The sequence below is a fragment of the Erinaceus europaeus genome, chromosome 13, assembly GCF_950295315.1.
Source record: "Erinaceus europaeus chromosome 13, mEriEur2.1, whole genome shotgun sequence".
In the NCBI taxonomy this organism is placed as follows: domain Eukaryota; kingdom Metazoa; phylum Chordata; class Mammalia; order Eulipotyphla; family Erinaceidae; genus Erinaceus; species Erinaceus europaeus.
In genome coordinates this window covers 87,195,666-87,212,417 of record NC_080174.1, presented here as the reverse complement: position 1 = coordinate 87,212,417, position 16,752 = coordinate 87,195,666, and the positions used below count along the sequence as shown (strand labels likewise).

Below are 16,752 nucleotides of genomic sequence, written 5' to 3'. Positions count from 1 at the left end.
CACTGGGGCTGTTCAATCCTGTAGCTGTTTCTGTATCTATTTGACCTCATAAAATGTGGCTCATGCAATTAGGGAAATAGATTTTGAATTCCATTTCATTTAAATCTCCTGTGCTATAACAGCTGTATTGGACAGTGTAGTTCTAGACTTTTTTTTTTTTTTTTGCCTCCAGGGTTATTGCTGGAGATCCTTGCCAGCACCATAAATCCTGGAGGCCTTTTTTTTTTTTTTCTATTTTATTGAATAGGACAGAGAGAAATTGAGAGGGGAGGAGAGAGAGAGAGATATGGAAACAGAGACATCCACAGACCTGCCTCATCACCTGTGAATCATTCCTCCTGCATGTGGGGAATGAGGACTCGAACCGAAGTCCTTGCACTTAGTACTATGTTTGCTTAACCGAGTGTGCTACCAGCCGGCTCTAAACTTCCCAATGATTTCTTGCTATATCCATTGAGGGTCCCTCAACATTAACAAGGTGAACTTGATTTTCATTTCTCTTTCAACCTGACTCTTCCTAGATGTAGCCATCAGTGACCCAGCTACTTGTGCCAAAACTTAAGTATCATTTACCTTTTTTTTTTAAAAAAAAATTTTTTACTACCTTTATTTATTGAATAGAGACAGCCAGAAATTGAGAGGGAAAGGGGAGACAGAGATGAAGAGACACCTGTAACACTGCTTCACCCCTTGCAAAGCTTCCCCCCTACAGGTGGGGACCCAGGGCTCAAACCAGGGTCCTTGGGCACTGTAACAATGCCATCAACCAGGTGCCTCCCATCACCATGGCCCCTCATTTCAACCCCTTCTCCCTTATCTCCCAAATCCACTCAATTAGCAGACCTTCCAGGAACTGTAGTGGCTCTATTTCTCATCATCTCTATGACTGTCCTGCCCGGCCACGTGCCATCCATCATATGTCACCTAGATAATCAAATGGCCTCAGAATGACCTTTGTCATACTGACCCATTCATCCACACTGCCCTCTTCCAGATTTCTCTGTAGAACTGTCAAGCTGTTAAACTCTCGGTAGGTCAGGTCACATTGTTACGGAAATATCCACGTAACATTTCTCAGTGTTCCAGCTCCGAGTGTTCCAGCTCCAGGGTGCAGCAGATCCAAAGGGCGAGTCTGAGGCCAAGACTGCGTGGAGGGCAGGGAGATACTTGGAGATACTTGATTACTCCGATGGAATCTGGCAGACTGCTGTCACACTAGATTGTCCGCCTGATTTGGAAAGCCACTTCTATACCCTTCAAGCCAGGATTGGATACAGGGTGGTTTGAAATAGGTACATTTTGATTGGCTTGAAGGTAGTTACAAGGTGCACCAATCAGGTGTATTCAGGTACGGGGGGGGGGGGGGGGGGGGGGGGGGGGATATATGATGTGCAAGCAGATTGGTCACCTTGTGAGTCATCAAGGTCCACGTAAGACAAAGGATGAGGTGGATTGGATTGGCTATGTTCCCACTGGAGCTGCCAAGATGCAAGTGAATACAAAATGAAACATACAATTTGGTTGGCTACATTTTGCCATTTGAAATGATTCAACCCGACTGGTTCCATTTCTAGTCCCCTAGGTTTGCTGAAATGTAGGAACAGCAGATGTACCTGTCTGTCTATTGTGCAATTGGGGAACATTTTATTTCAACATCACTCTCTGCTTGTTTGAAAAATGTGTAGAGCTTAGCACTGAAGCCATTTGCTTCTTTGTCCTGTTTCTTGTCAACTTGACAAGGTAACCGACACCCCCACACACACACCTTCCCCACTTAACTCATTTATTATTGCATCTCTAGCATCTACAACTATTCCTCCCAGGGAATCTGTGCCTGCTGATCCTCTTGGTGGTAATTAAATTAATGTCTGTTACGGAAGAGCTGAAATAGCTAGATCCAAAGTCTGAGATCTGTCATGTGGTTGTTGATAAAGGAGATGATTCAGAGGAGAAGCAATGATAGAAGCCAGAACGCCCACCTTCTGCACCACAGAAAGAATTTTGGTCCATACCCCCAGAGGAATAAATAATAGAGGAAATAAACCAGAGCCCCACCCCCATCCCCACGCCACCAGGACCTGGAGCATTTGTCACCAGGAATCTTCTTTTTATACCACCAGTGAAAGGGAAGTGATTCTGGAAAACACCAGAGGAAGCATGGTTGCGCTTATCTGGGAGAGAGGAGGAAAAAGGAAAGATACCCGGATGTAGTAATGGGTGTAAGGGTGACTTAGAAAGGAAGTGAAGGCAGGACCATTGGGGGGAAAAATATGTATATTTGGGAAGGGACACAGAACTCTGGTGGTGGGAACCATGCCCCTACTATCTTACAATTTTGTAAATTCATCTCAAGTCATTAATAAATAATAGTAATAAGTATGAATAAATAATAAAGAGCTGATCCATATGTATTGGGCAGTCATCATTTCTCTTCTGTTCTGGATGCAGTGAGAAGGCTAGGTGCTGTTATTAGTTACGGTGATCTGCGAGTGGGTAGACTGGGCCACGGTTCTGGTGACGTCTCTGATGTGAATTAGAAAGATCTCGTCTTTTTTCCTAGAGATGTATGTCTGAGCCAGATCTTGAGAACGTCTGTCTTTCATGCTGTTATGGCACGAGGCAAGAGAAGTTTTGATAGTCACAGGATGGAACATACTGGGGAGCTCTGGGGTCCACGACTACAAGGCAGTGTGTAGAGGGGAATTTGCAACAGGAGACTGTTACTAGTTTTTCCCCCAGAGGTACTTGGAATATATTCCTATCAAGTTATTTGAAATAAAGGAAACTTGAAGTGATAAAGTTTTCTTTCTCTCTCCTCCTCTTCCCTATCCTTCTTCATCTTCCTCTTCTTCTTCTCCTCCTTATTCTTTTTCTCTTTCTTCTCCTTTTCCTTCTCCATCTTCTCCCTCCCCCCTTTTTTTTTGGTAATTTTTTTTTTATCTTCCCTTGTGTTGCCCTTGTTGTCTTTTTATCTTTTTTTTTTTATTATTGTTGTTGTGGTTGATGTCGTCGTTGTTGGATAGGACAGAGAGAAATGGAGAGAGGAGGGGAAGACAGAGAAGGGAGAGAAAGACAGACACCTGCAAACCTGCTTCACCGCCTGTGAAGCGACTCCCCTGCAGGTGGGGAGCCGGGGGCTTGAACCGGGATCCTCATGCCGGTCCTTGCGCTTAGCGCCACCTGCGCTTAACCCGCTGCGCTACTGCCCGGCTTCCCCCCCCCCCCCTTTGTTTTTACAAATAGTTTTTCTTACAGCCTAAGGCCTTTGGTGGCCTTTTTGTTGCTGTTATCGAATGTTGCATTTTTAAGTATTAGCAGTCTTTTGTTTTAAAATATATTTATTTATTTATATTCCCTTTTGTTGCCCTTGTTTTTCATTGTTGTAGTTATTATTGCTGTTGTTATTGATGTTGTCTTTGTTAGATATGACAGAGAGAAATGGAGAGAGGAGGGGGAGACAGAGAAGGGGAAAGAAAGACAGACACCTGCAGACCTGCTTCACCGCCTGTGAAGCGACTCCCCTGCAGGTGGGGAGCCGGGGGCTCGAACTGGGATCCTTATGCCGGTCCTTGCGCTTTGTGCCACGTGTGCTTAACCTGCTGCGCTAGCGCCTGACTCCCTAGCTAGCAGTCTTTTATAACGGTTGGTGGAGGCCTTGGGTGACAAGCAAAGTAAAGTGAAGCTTGCAGAAGCGTTGCAGGTGTGATCAAGTCAGCGAGGCGAACTTGCTTCTGCTGGACTCTGCCTAGAATTGGCCATTTTCTGAGCACTGGCTGATTTAAAAGAAGCTCAGGATTGCTTAGCTCTAAGGCAGTTCAGAGATTCTCCCGGTGTGATTGCACCCACTTGGGCTTCCAGCCCTTTCTGCTGTGTCCCTTGCTTGGACGTCTACTGAATACGGAAGTTTGCTGGGTCCTGGCAAGACAAAAATGAGTTAAGACACATTCTTAGCCTTGAGGAGATTTTGTAAACAAGTGAGCAGAGAGACCAGTCGGCGGCGAACTAAAATCCAGGAGCCAGTTGCAATCACACAGGAGAAAATTAGCAATGAGCATAGAGAGCGAGGTGCGGGGTGAGGGGAGCCTGCAGACTCAGAGTCAGGTTGTCGGGGGTCCACTGTCTGGCTCAGCTGCTAGGAAGACATGTGACCTCTGGTGGAGATGTGATTCGTGTGCTTCAGTTTGCTTACCTGATCAGCCAGTCTATCAAAGAAACGGTTTCAGGGGTCGGGCGGTAGCGCAGCGGGTTAAGCGCACATGGTACAAAGCGCAAGAAGCAGCTTAAGGATCCTACCTCGAACCCCTGACTACCCACCTGCAGGGAAGTCGCTTCACAAGTGGTGAAGCAGGTTTGCAGGTGTCTGTCTGTCTCTCCCGCCCTCTGTCTTCTCCTCCTCTCTACATTTCTCTCTGTCCTATCCAACAACGACATCAGTAGCAACAATAATAATAAGCGCAACAACGATAAAAAAAAAACAAAAACAGAAAATAAGGGCAACAAAAAGGGAAAAAAAATGGCCGCCAGGAGCAGTGGATTCGTGGTGCAGGCACCAAGCCCCAGCAAGAACCCTGGAGGCAAAAAAAAATAAATAAATTTTGTACATTTACTAAAAGAGGGTCAGAGGAATGTGGGAGCGCTGGGAATGGGATGCATAGCTCTGTAAAAATCAGCTTTTGTCAAGGCCGGGTTAAGTGCACATAGTACTAATTGTAAGGATCCAGGTTCGAGCCCCAGCTCCCCACCTGCATGGCTGGGGGGAGGCACTTCATAGGCAATGAAACAAGGCTGCAGATGTGCAGGTCTCTCTCTCTCTCTGTCTCTCTTCCTCTCTCCCTCGCTTTTTCCCCTCTTCTCTCAAATTCTCTCTGTCCTGTCCAATGAAATGGAAAAGATGGCCAGGAGTAGCTATGGTTTCATAGTGCCAGCACTGAACACCAGCGATAACCCTGGAGGGAAAAAAAAAATCCAAAAATCAGCTTTTGTGATCATTGTCCAATAGAATTCACCAAGGCTTCCTCAAAACTGGTGACTTCTTTATTTATTTATTTGTTTTAATTTATTTTTCTGATGTCTCACACCTCCACAGTTTCACTGCTCCTGGGTTGACTCTTTCATCCAGCTAGAAACAGACGGATAGCTAGCTAGCTAGCTAGCTAGATAGATAATTGATTAATCACAGTACCAGAGCTTTCTCTGGTACTGTGCACTCCTGTGTAGTACTGGGTTCTTGAACCTGGGCCGGGTACACGGCAAAGCACATACCCTGCTCACTCAGTGAGCGATCTTTCCAGTCCAGAAGTGATGAGTTTTAAATTGAGTCTTGAGAGCAAACCAGAGGGAAGAGCATGTTTGACAGGAACCACAAGATCTACAGAGACACAGCAGTCTGGGGAGGGGTAGGTGCATTTGATGACTTGTCTTTGTGGCTAAATTGCCAGGTCCCTGTGGAGAGTGCTCAGGGTGAGAGGCAGGTACCTGATGACGGGAGCCTTTAAAATTTTTTTTTATTATCTTTATTTATTTTGGATAGTTACAGCCAAAGATCAAGAGGGAAGAGAGTGATAATAGAGAGAGAGAGAGGGAGAAGGAGAGAGAGAGAAAAATGAGAGAGGGAGGGAGAGAGAGAGAGAGAAAGGAGATAAGAGAATCCTGCAATACTGCTTCACCACTCAGCAGAGCTTTCCCCCTGCAGTTGGGCACTAGGAGCTCCAACCCAGGTCCTTGCGCATTGTAACTACCTGGCCACTACTGGGGCTTTCCAGATTGGACTAAAAAGCTTGATCCTCAAGTCTAGAAGAAGCCACTGGGTGGGGTCTGAGAGCTCAGGATGCACAGCTGGGCATCGGTACCCTGCAGTGACCTCGGCTGCACCTGTCACAGCCAAGCCTCTTTCTCTGATGTCAGGGTAGGGAGTCCACGTGTGCGTAAGTCCATGTTGCTCACGGAATATCATTTCTTTTTTTTTTGTTTTGTTTAAACATTCATTTATTTATTCCTTATTGTTGCCCTTGTTGTTGTAGTTACTATTGTTGTCGTCACTGTTAGATAGGACAGAGAGAAATGGAGAGAGGAGAGGAAGACAGAGGAGGAGAGAAAGATAGACACCTGCAGACCTGCATCACCGTCTGTGAAGTGACTCCCCTGCAGGTGGGGAGCCGGTGGCTTGAAATGAGATCCTTACGCTGGTCCTTGTGCTTTGCGCCATGTGCACTTAACCCGCTGCGCTACCGCCCGACTCCCATGGAGTGTCATTTCTTAGAGGACCACAGATGCATCACACGTAAAAATGCGGTGTTTTATGAATTCTTTTCTCCATTCTTCTCTTATTCCCCACTCCTGCTGCGACCCATAGTGATCTTATAGATTCCTTACGGAGTTAGATAAAAGCAATAAGATCTTTCAGAAGAATCCCAAAGGCAAGATTTTGCAAAGAATCAAGATCAACCTGCCCCTCAAGCCCTCTGCCCCTGGTTGTCCAAACAGGTCTCCGAGACCCAGAGTTGTCTTTGTGATCTGAGTCCTTCTACTGGGCCCTATGCTTCCACACCCATACTGTTTCAAACATGATTTACTAGAACGTCTCTCAAGTTTCCCATCTGCCGCTGCTGCTATTATCTCACCATGTGTCAGGAGACAGGCTTGAAGCACTCCGTCCGTGGCTCTAAATCAGACAGAAAGTAATGACTCTTTTTTTTTTTTTTAAGCTGATCAGATTTAATTGAGAGTCTGGAGGCTCTGGAGGCAGTAGACTGTGGGGAAGGACATCAGTTCTGTCGTAAGCTCATAACCTTAAGTCACTTAGCCCTCTTCGTGCCTGTTTGCTCTTTACCAATTGAGAATGTTTTCTTTGCCTCGTAAAGGTTTGGTGGGGATGAGAGGTGATTTAGAAACGTGCCAAGAACAGTTCCTGGCACGGAGTAGTGAGTGCTATTTAAGGACTTGTTGCTATTATGTCATTATTTCGCGATGTCAGTGCACTGTTAAATGGAGGATGGCGAATCTCGAGAAGCAGGAAAATAGCTGGACCAAGCCGTTGTCTGCATTTGACTCACTCCGGAGGCTTGCCATCATCTCAAGCTCAAACCAGGTTCCTAGACATGGGCTGTCTGATAGCCCAGTCTCTGTGGCTATTGATTGTTTCATGTGCAGCCAGCCCGAGGTGAGATGGACTGGGCCTTGAAGATTTAGTGTGGGGGAAAAAGAATGTTAACTGTCCGGGTCCTGGTGGTAGCACAGCGGGTTAAGTGGACATGGTGTGAAGCAAAAGGAGGACCAGTATAAGGATCCTGGTTCGAGCCCCCGGCTCCCCACCTGCAGGGAAGTCGCTTCACAGGCGGTGAAGCAGGTCTGCAGGTGTCTCTCTTTCTCTCTCCCCCTCTCTGTCTTCCCCTCCTCTCTCCATTTCTGTCTGTCCTATCCAACAAAAACAGCAATGGCTACAATAATAGTAACCACAACAACAAGGGCAACAAAATGGGGAAAAAGGCCACCAGGAGCAGTGGATTCATAGTCCAGGCACCAAGCCCCAGCAATAACACTGGAAGCAAAATAAAAAAAGAATGTTGTTAACTGTCTTGGTAATAATTGTTAGGGTATATATGTGTGTGTATGTGTATGTATATATATTTAATATTTTACTTACTTTTGATAGAGACAGAGAAATTAAGAGGGGAGCAGGGCTAGAGCAGGAAGGAAAAACATCTGCAACACTGTGTCTCCACTTGTGAAGCTTCTACCTGCCGGGAGAGCCTGAGGGGGCTTCTTCCCAAGCAAGTGCTCTCTGGGTTGGAGAGAACTCGACTAGAGCCAACCTAGGCTGCTGCGTGGGAGAGGGATCAGGAACTCGCGCCAGGCTAGCATCCGCAGGAGAGAGACTCTGGGACTCTCGGAGCCGGAAGACAATTCCATGTGTGTTTAATCAGAAGAGCAGCTATATTTATACTGCCAAGTAGGGTGGAAACAGGATGTGACGTAGAGAGGGTGGAGCGAAAAGAGACTGGTGGAAATCAGGGTGTGTCTAGGAGAGGGGGCAGAGCAAAAAGACAGCATGAACCAGTGGGGATTAAACCAATGCCCTGCAGGCAGGGCGGTTATTAGGTAACTGGTTATGTAAATAGACCGCAAGGTTAAGCAGGGGGAAGCTGGTGTACTGCCCAACATCTCCCCTGCAGGTGGGGACCAAGGGTTTGAACCTGGGTCCTTGTGCTTGACAATATCTTCACTCTACCATATGCTCCACTGTCCAGCCCATGGGTGCATTTGTTTTTAAAAACATGCTTACTAACCTGAGAGGGAGAGAGGAGAGAGCTCACTAGGACATTATTCTGGCACTTCTGATGCCAAGCATTGAACTCCATACTTCAAGTCCAGCGCTCTAACTGCTGCCCCGCCTTCCAGGTGACTGTACTCAGCAGAAGAGAGTCAGAGCACTGGTAGATGAGCAGTGGCCAGGATGACGCCCAGCACACCTCAGGTCTCTTTAGCAGCTGTTGTACCCTCTGAACCACCTTCCCAGCTGCATACTGATCATTTTTTTAAATTTGATGAAACAATAAAACTTCCTAATAAGGAGCAGGGGTAGATAGCATAATGGTTATGCAAAGAAACTCTCATGCCTGAGGCTCCGGAAGTCCCAGGTTCAATCCCCCACACCACCATAAGCCAGAGCTGAGCAGTGCTCTGTCTTTCTCTGCATCTCTCTCAAAAATAAAATAAAATACTTAAAAAAAAGAAATACATTTAAAAAACAACTTCCTAATAAATATATTATTAGAATCAATACTATCTATCTCTTTTTGTTATTGTTGTAGTTATTATTGCTGTTGTTGTTATCGTTGTTGGATAGGACAGAGAGAAATGGAGAGAGGAGGGGAAGACACAGAGGAGGAGAGAAAGATTGACCCCTGAAGACCTGCTTCACTGCTTGTGAAGCGACTCCCCTGCAGGTGGGGAGCCGGGGCTCGAACCGGGATCCTTACACCTCAGTCCCTACACTTTGCGCCATGTGCGCTTCACCTACTGCACCACCGCCCAACCCCGTCTGTCTCTTTTTTAAGGTGACTGCATGATTTGTATTCCTTTTCCATTGAACAGCATGGCCTTAGGCTCACCACAATCAATAAAACACAAAGATGTAATTATCTGTGACTAGGTAGCCACTCTTAAGAAGCCTGTACCCTCTTTCATTGTGCTTCGAGTTAGATAGGACCATCCATCTTTTAATTACCTCCATGAAGAGAACCATGAAGTGGTTCTAGCAGAAGGCGTTGAAGGACCATCACAAGAAAAACAAATATAGAGAGAGACTTCTGCTAACTGGAGAGGGCTTAAGGCAAAAACACTACCATTTGTTTTTTAAAAATTAATTTATTTAAAAGAGGAGACATTAACAAAACCATAGGATAAGAGGGGTACAACTCCACACAATTCCCACCACCAGATCTCCGTATCCCATCCCCTCCCCTGATAGCTTTCCCATTCTCTATCCCTCTGGGAGTATGGACTCAAGGTCATTGTGGGATGCAGAAGGTGGAAGGTCTGGCTTCTGTAATTGCTTCCCCGCTGAACATGGGCGTTGACAGGTCGATTCATACTCCCAGCCTGCCTCTCTCTTTCCCTAGTGGGGTGGGTCTCTGGGGAAGTGGAGCTCCAGGAACACTACCAATTATAGTGATCTTGGCCTCAGAGGTTCAGCACTCCCTGAAGTCCATGAGAGAATGAGTATTCTCTTTTCAGAAAGTTGAAACACGTGAGCAAAAAGCTTCTCCTATTCCATCAGGAGCCAGAAAAGGTTTTGCTCATCTCTAACTCAAGTCATAAATACTTCACATTATGGCAGACCCTTGGGACTAAATACACACCCTTTCTAAATGCGATTGACTTATGGAGGCTTCTTGAATTCTATTGCAGATTCACTCCACCACGTAGAGCCTGAGTGAACACGGTGGGCCACACCAAGTCTTAACTGGTGAGTTCTCGTTCATTTTTAGAACAAAATGACTGGGTAATATTATTTTTGAAATGATATTCACACTTCTAAGTTAATGCCATCCTTAACGGGACTATGATGAGACGTCTATTTATTCAAGACACACATCAGTCCACGTTTTTGTATTAAGAATGTGGACAGGGAAAAGGAGTTAGGGTTTCCGGCCCAACACTATTAAAATTAAAACTGTTTTGTTTTTTAAATGAAACTCTTTCCAGGCTGCTGTTGATGGTCTGCTTGTTTCAAGTGGTAACCACAGCAACAAAGTGTTTAAGGAATTCAGACAATTTCTCGCGGGTGTGTTGTAATGAAGATTGACTCATGGCTGCAAAACTTGAGCTTTCTTCCTAGTCTCTAGTCTCCTTTAATCTTTCATTGAATTTATATGTGGTGGTGGTGGTGGTGAGATGGTATTTCTATAGCAATAGAAAACTTCCTCTTCAGCCAGGAAAGTAATATACTTGCCAAATGAAAAAACTGTTAGGGGACATCACGCCCTAGTAGGGTAGCCACTCAGCTTATTACAGGATGTGCTAGTTTTTATTTGCTTTGTTTGTGTTTTGTCTTTACCAGAGGACTGCTCAGCTCTAGTTTATGGTGGTGCTAGGGATTAAACCTAGGAACCTCAGAGCCTCAGATATGAGAATCCTTTTTGTTTGTTTTATTTCTTTACTTGGGGAAACTGATGATCCTTCCTAGCCGACTGAATCCACATGGATCCCAGTCACTTTCAAAGCCAGCAACAAACAGACATCAGGCTCAACCTGACGCTGTTGACTGGCTACGGAAGAAGGGCAAACGCTAGAAGAAGAAGAACTTAGTTATTTATTCTGGTGGTTAATAGTGGGTTACAAAAGTGCAACCCGGGAGTCAGGCTGTAGCGCAGCGGGTTAAACGCAGGTGGCACAAAGCACAAGGACCGGCATAAGGATCCCGGTTCGAACCCCGGCTCCCTACCTGCAGGGGAGTCACTTCACAGGTGGTGAAGCAGGTCTGCAGGTGTCTGTCTTTCTCTCCCCCCTCTCTGTCTTCCCCTCCTCTCTCCATTTCTCTCTGTCCTATCCAACAATGACAACAACAATAATAATTACAACAATAAAACAACAAGGGCAACAAAAGGGAATAAATAAATAAAATTTTTAAAAAAAAGTGCAACCCACCACCAAAGTCCTGTGTTCTCATTTTCTCCCACCTTCCAAAGATAACTAACATAGTTTTCACAAAGTCTTGAGAGGTTTTCTTCTTTTTTGGGGGGCGGGGGTGTCTAATATCCAGATCACTGATCTATTTTGATTTGATTTTGGTGTATGGTGTTAAGTGATGGTCTTGTCTCACTTTTCTACATGTGACTGTTCAGTTTTCCCAGCACCATTTGTTGAAGAGACCTTCCACACCCCATTGAATGGTTTTGGCCTCTTCGTTGTGTACTAGGTGGTTGCGTAAGTGTGGACTCATTTCTGGGCTCTCGGTTTGTTCCATTGATCCAAGTGTCCATTTTTATGGCAATACCATGCTGTCTTGATTACTACTGCTTCGTAGTGCAAACTGAAGTGGGGGAATGTAATAATTCCACTTTGTTCCTTTTTCCTCTGAAACGTTTTGGCTACTCATGGCTTTTTGTGTTATCATACAGATTTTTGGAACAAGTGGTTCAACTTCCTTGAAAAAAAATGAATTGGGATTTTAATAGGGATCATATTGAAACCCTCCATGTCGAAGTGTAACATTTCAGCCCAGTGCAGTCCAGGAAAAGCCTTTGCGTTTCTCCACTGGCCTCGCTTAATCCAGGGCTAAGACGTGAGGGTGCCGGCTGGAATAACAAATACATATGGCCCTATTTCTTCCGCTAGATATCTCAGCTCTCTTGACACAGAGCCGGGACATTTGGCTGGGAAACAGATTCGGTATTGTGACATGAGTTGAGATCTACTTACCATACCTATTCCAAAAGAATAATAAACAACTTCCTGTAAGCGTTTTCCAAACCTTTTTTTTTTTCTCTCCACTCTGTGGCATGGCTTTTCAGTCCACACAGTTCACACTGTCTGTCACCTGTGTCCCCCTACACACACACACACACACACACACACACACACACACACACACACACAACTGCCTTCTCTTCTTCCTCTCCTTCAGTTCTGAGCCCTGCAGCTCAAGTTACTCCTGGGAGTAAGATAGTTTCCTTTGAGGGGTCCAGTGCAGTTTGAGAAGCTTGCAGGAATAGGAATAGCAGACTCCCAATTATTTGTTTGTTTTATGGCAAAGTGTAAATTGGAACTATTATTGTCTTCTCCTGGAACTTCATCTCCTGGTCTTTAGTGTTGATTGCAGAGGAAGAGTCAAGGTGTTAGTTAGCTAGCTGCCTTTCTAGGGTCACCCACTAGGGCACAGGGTAGATGGGAGTCATGTTAAGCCTGGGATTTCTTTCTTTTGCCTCCAGGGTTACCACAGCAGAATTCACTGCTCTTGGAGGCTATCTTTTTTCCCCCCACTGTTGCTGCTGTCATCCATTTGTTGGATAGGACAGAGAGAAATGGAGAGAGGAGGGGAAGACAGAGAGGGAGAGAGAAAGATAGACACCTGCAGACCTGCTTCACCACTTGAAAAGCGACACCCTCCCCCCATAGGTACGGAGCTAGGGGTTCGAACCAGGATCCTTGCACAGGTCCTTGTGCTTCATGCCATGTGTGTTTAACCCTGTACTACTGCCTCCACCCCCCCACACCCCAAAGCCTGGAATTTCTGGAGGAATGTCAGAGCCTGACAAATTTTATAATTTATCAAGGATCACTGTCAGAAAAGAGTCCAGCAATCTATAAAAACTACCTGTAGATAGATGAGAATTTCCTTAGGGGATTTCTTTGCATTTAAATGAGGTTTTATTTGTTAGTTATTTGGGTTGTAGATAATAGAAAACCCAACCTCAACATGTGTCTTCACTTCCATGGCCACTTCCAAGCTTTCATGAACTTTGGGAAAAACTGTAGCCAGGATTCAGATGATAACATCAGGCCTCTCTCTGGCCCTCTCTCCATTCCTTGCTTCTTCCTAAACTCTGTCAGATTGGCACTCTGATAAGTTCTCCCTCACCTTGGCACTAGGGGTAGTCAACAACATTGCTTTTCTTTTTTTTTTTTTTAATTTTTTATTTATAAAAAGGAAACACTGATAAAACCATAGGATAAGAGGGGTACAGCTTCGCACAGTTCCCACCACCAGAACTCCATATCCCATCCCCTCCCCTGATAAGCTTTCCTATTCTTTATCCCTATGGGAGCTTGGACCAAAGATCCTTGTGGGATGCAGAAGGTGGAAGGTCTGGCTTCTGTAATTGCTTCTCTGCTGAACATGGGCATTGACAGGTGGATCCATACTCCCAGCCTGTTTCTCTCTTTCCCTAGTGGGGAAGGGCTCTGGGGGAGTGGAGCTCCAAGGCACATTGGTGGGGTTGTCTGTCCAGGGAAGTCTGGTCGCATCCTGCTAGCATCTGGAACCTGGTGGCTGAAAAGAGAGTTAACATACAAAGCCAAACACATTGTTGACCAGTCATGGACCTAAAGGCTGGAATAGTGCAGATGAAGTGTTGGGGGGTCCTCCATTTTGTAGATAGCTAGTAAGCAGATTTTAGTTATATTCTAAAGGGCCTGTAGCTATACTAGTTTTTTTTTTTTTTTTCTTTTCCTGAGCCTGAAATCTGATATGCAGGTGAATCCTAATTATTGTCTGGGGAGATGATGTCATGGCACAACATTGCCTTTCTATACCCCTCACTCACAGTCATGGATCTCAGTTCCATTGTGCTAATCATAGCACCGAGGAGGGACCTTGACTGACCCAGTCTGAATTCCTTGCCTGAAACAACTTAAGTAGAAGAAGACAATAGACAATAATCTATATGTGCCTTTCCAGAGCTTGATCATGTGCATCCAGAGAGAGGTGAATCCCACTAGAATGACATGCCATGGAGACCCACCAGGAAAAGGAAGACTTTTAAGACCAGGAGTCAGTGGGGACGCGGTAGAGAGCATAATGGTTATGCAAAGAGACTTGTCGGAAAATTGTGAGGATGTGGTTGAGCTTGGTAGAGCTTGACCTGAGGAGTGCGTCTATCCTGTCAGTCTCTCTCTCTACAGAGAGGTTGAGCAAGAAGGGACAAGAGTAACCCCAAAGGTGTGCCTTGTCATATCAGACTCCCTGCCTCACAAAGCACCCTGCATTCCTGATATATGGCCTATCTGCATAATCACTGTTTTACCTAAAAGATCCCCACCCATTCCATTCCTTTGATCTATCTTCTTTCTACCCTCGAGATCCTCCCTGCCTGTAGGGTATTATTAATCCTACCAGTTAAAACCCTCGAAACAGTTGCTAGGGAAGTTTCTACCTTCCCAGCCCCCATTTGCCTCTCTCCACCCCTTTCCTAGCCATTTCCGTTTCCAAATTGCCACTTCTGGGTCTGCCTTTTAAATGCCTTGGTTCTCTGATCAATGGAGAATTGCATTGCCTTATCACCACATGTTTGGTTCCTGAGTCATCTCCCTCGCGTCGCTGAGTGAGTGGGAGCCCAGGCAGGCTCCAGTTGAGTTCTCTCCAACCCAGAGAGTACGTACCTGGGAAGAGGCACCCTCACACTAGCCCGGCAGAGACTCTCATGCCTGAGGCTCCTAAATCCCAGATTCAATTGCCCACAGCACAATAAGCCAGAGCTGTGCAGTGCTCTGGTATTTCTCTCTGTGTCTTTCTCTCTCTGCATCTCTCTCAAAAGTAAGATAAATAAAATACTTAACAAAAAAATGAAAAACAAAAAAAAAGGCCAAGAGTTGGATGGAAGAAAAAGCTTGTCAAGCCAATCAAAGTTTCTAGGTAGCAGACTCTATGGGTTTCAGGTTTTTTTGGGATTTTTTTTTTTTTTGCCTCCAGGGTTATTGCTGGGGCTCGTTGCCTGTACTACAAATCCACTGCTCCTGGAGGCCATTTTCCCCCATTTTGTTGCCCTTGCTGCTGCCCTTGTTATTGTTGCCTTCATTATTGTTATTGTTGTCATTTATGTTGCTGTTGTTGGACAGGACGGAGAGAAATGGAGAGAGGAGGGGAAGACAGAGGGGGAGAGAAAGACACCTGCAGACCTGCTTCACCACCTGTGAAGTGACTCCCCTGCAGGTGGGGAGCTGAAGGCTCAAACCGGGATCCTCACGCCAGTCCTTGTGCTTCGAGCCATGTTTGCTGAACCGGCTTCACTACCTCCCAGCCCCCTTCAGAATTCTTCATTTGGAGTCCATTCAGCTTGAGAGGTTTACAATTAGACTCGGTTACATTGGAAACCTACTTTAACTGTGTATCACGGAGACCAGTAGGCATGTGTGGAGAGTGAAGGTGTGTGCCTGCCCCTAGGGTCCAGTGGTCAGCTTCTGGTTTAACTACCTCGTGTCCCATCCCGAGGATCTCGAGAAGTGATTTTGGAACTTGAAGCCAATGAAAAGATTCTAGTGGCTCTGTAATTCACAGAAAGGCTTGGTGAAAGAGCGGTGGGTGACGCAGTGTTGGAATTCTAGGTAAGCATGAGGGCCCACCTTCAATCCTGTTAGCACTGCATATGCCAGAATGATACTCTGGTCCTCTCTCTCTCCCTCCCTCCCTCTGTATCTATACTTCTCTCTTGTAAAGTAAAATAATCCTTAAAAAAATAATAATAAAGAAAATAAAGAAAGTGGAGCCGGGTGGTGGCGCAACTGGGTTGAGCACACACACTACAGTGCACGGGGACCCGGGTTCAAGCCCCCCTGGTCCCCACCTGCAGGGGGAAAGCTTCACGAGTGGTGAGGCAGGGCTGCAGGTGTCTCTCTGTCTCTTTCCCTATCTCCCTCTCCTCTCTCAATTTTTTTTTCTCTCTCTACCCAATTCAAAGTAAATAAGTAAAATAAAAATTAAAAAAAAAATTAAAACGAAAACTGTAAACACTTGGCAAAGCTGTATACACACATACACTTTTAGTGAAGAAAGGGACTGTTTGCTCATCATTTTACCCAGTGGAAACCATGGTCCCTACTGCTTCAGACTCAGACGGCTGTCGGTTAGGCCAATACCATCCTGCCCATGTGTTTCCTGGACTGACTCAACCAGTAACTAGGTTCAGAGTCCAGGGTAAGCACAGCTCCTCAGGAAGCCGACTGGCACATGGATGTTAGTGGCTGAGTGTGCTGTATTCAGTTAATTACATGTGGAGGGTTTGAGGCCGGTGTGTTTGTGTCAACTTCTCAACAATCCTCATGCTGCTTACCTAACCCCTACCCAGCTGTAGTCACCGTGCTAAGTGCTTATTTGTGTAGTCTGTGAGCTGTGCACTTACACACAGGGCTATAATTCTGCGAACCTTGGCTCTGTTAGAATCCAACCTGCTGGACCTACTCCTAGCAGCTGCCTCTCAGAGAACCTGGGAGCTAAACCCTGAATTTGTCCTCTCCCTGTCTGCTGTTGGGGTTGCTGCCTCCTTTTACCTTCTTACTCAGAGATGCTAGAATCATAGCTAATGGTACAAGAAGACCACTGAGATGAAGCAGTCCCTGGCTTTTCAGACTTTCTGTTCTTTGGTTTTTCTGTTCCAGAAACTACAGAGAAGGAAGGATGGACAGGACCTCCTGTCCTAGGCCTCTTCCTCTCTTATCTGTCTCCTGTAAAGCCACACATCTGAAAGAATGAGCATTCAGGGTTAAATGTGCCAGACTGGAGGCTGAGAGCAGACATGCCTTACAACAGAAATGTAT

General features: G+C 45.7%; 1 protein-coding gene across 10 annotated transcripts in view; it reads left to right on the top strand.

Annotated features, from left to right (window-relative positions):
- Positions 1 to 16,752, top strand: part of GNG12 (G protein subunit gamma 12) — a 170,165-nt gene that overhangs the window by 66,204 nt on the left and 87,209 nt on the right. For 9 of the 10 annotated variants that reach the window (XM_060206385.1, XM_060206388.1, XM_060206393.1 and 6 more), the window contains exon 2: positions 9,910 to 9,967. The exons of the other annotated variant lie outside the window; for it this stretch is intronic. The gene's annotated coding sequence lies outside the window, so the exon portion shown is untranslated. The remainder of the gene's footprint in view (positions 1 to 9,909; positions 9,968 to 16,752) is intronic. 10 annotated transcript variants of the gene reach the window in all.